Below are 1,926 nucleotides of genomic sequence, written 5' to 3'. Positions count from 1 at the left end.
CAAATTCTACCTTGCAAGTCTGGCTAGACCAGAGGATGTACACTGGTACAGATAAGAACTGGAAACACAGGGAATCCAGGGAGGATGATCCCTTCAGGACCAGTGGTGTGAGTGGGGATACTGGGAGGGTAGAGGGAGAATGGGATAGAAAGAGGGAACCAATTACAAGGAACTATATGTGACCTCCTCCCTGGGGGATGGACAGCCGAAAAGTGGGTGAAGGGAGACGTCGGACAGGGCAAGATATAATAAGATAATAATGTATAAATTAACAAGGGCTCATGAGGGAGGGATGGGGGAGCGGGTAGGGAGGGGGAAAATGAGGACCTAATACTGGGGGCTTAAGTGGAGGGGAAATGTTTTGAGAATGATGAGGGCAATGAATGTACAAATGTGTTTTACACAATGGATGGATGTATGGATTGTGATGAGTTGTATGAGTCCCTAATAAAACGATTTAAAAAAAAAGTACTGCACAAGAGGGAGCAATTGCCTCCACATAGCTTTTACCTTTTGACAAAACTGGTAGGCCCCTGCAGCTGGTAAAATTGTAGACATAATGTGAACCAAGGCCCTGTCACATGTCTAGCACCTAATTATGTCATCAATGGTACTTGCCATAGGTCTTAGTTGCTATACATTCTAGTATGCTGAAAACCACTGTTGTTTAGCAATCACTAGAAAGAAGAATTCAGGAAAAGTAGTTTGTTGGTGTTTTTGTCGGTAGTCACCTTTTCTGGGGGTATAGTACAATGTGTAAAATGTTCAGTAAGGGCCCATTTGAAACAGACTGCATCTTCATTCGTTCTGCATGGTCTCTAACGCATAGTCTGGGCTCATGCTCAGTTTTCGAGGACATAACAGATATAATAATTTGGGAGGGAGGGGGGTGCTGTACACAATTCATGCCCTTGGAGGAATTTCAGAGCTGCATCTTCCAATGCCACCCAGTCAATTCCAATAGGGCAGAACTGCCCAAGTGGGTTTCCAAGAGTAACTCATTACATGAGTAGAAGGCAAAGCCCCACCCCGTCTTTGCTGTGGAGCAGCCAGTGGTTTTGAACCGCTGACTTTGTAGTTAGCAGCCTAATACATAACATTACACCACCTGGCTGCATGGTAAGGGCTGATAAAATGATGGGTAAGAATCTGTTGGTCAGGTTCAACATTCAAGTCCATATCCTTCACCTTAGTCTCTATGGCAGCGGTTTTCAATCTGTGGGTTGCGACCACTTTGGGGGTCGGATGACCCTTTCACAGGGGTTGCCCGATTCATAACAGTAGCAAAATTACAGTTAGGAAGTAGCAACAAAAATAATTTTATGGTTGGGGGTCAACACAACGTGAGGGACTGCATTAAGGGTCGCGGCATTAGGAAGGTTAAGAAACCACTGCTCTATGCCATCTGCTGGGGGTCACAGCAAAAGACTTCTAAATTAAGCCTTAATGGTTGTTAATTTTTAAATTTGGAAAAATATACTTTATTGTGGAGACTAGACAGCACACACTATGTGTCCAATTTGGTGATATTGAGTGTGCCACCATCCTTACCCCCTTCTCTGTTTGTCCCCCTTTTATACCAACTCACTGTCCCCTAAGTCCCCTGTCTATCAAGATACTGTTGTCACATGGATCCCTTGGAGCTAGTTCATAAAAAAGCACAATGCTCAAGGTAGACCTTTTTTACCAGTTAAGTGCAGCTCATGTTCAGTTTGAAGACCCCAGGGGCTATTTCTTATTTAAAAACTGTTTCAGGGCACTAGTTACAGACATTGATCCAGCCTCCATGGCTCCAAGAAATTCTGGAGTCATGAGAAACTCAAAAGTCTGTCCTGCATTTTCTCCCTTTTGATCAGGATTATTCTATATAATCTTTGATCAAAATAGTCAGTAGTGGACTTGAATCAGCCTTTTACTGCCAGGACA

This window comes from Echinops telfairi, unplaced genomic scaffold, assembly GCF_000313985.2.
Source record: "Echinops telfairi isolate 266 unplaced genomic scaffold, ASM31398v2 ScPeMD7_7427;HRSCAF=8465, whole genome shotgun sequence".
Classification (NCBI taxonomy): Eukaryota; Metazoa; Chordata; class Mammalia; order Afrosoricida; family Tenrecidae; genus Echinops; species Echinops telfairi.
The sequence above is the reverse complement of the archived record's forward strand: the minus strand, read 5'-3'. Positions refer to the sequence as shown.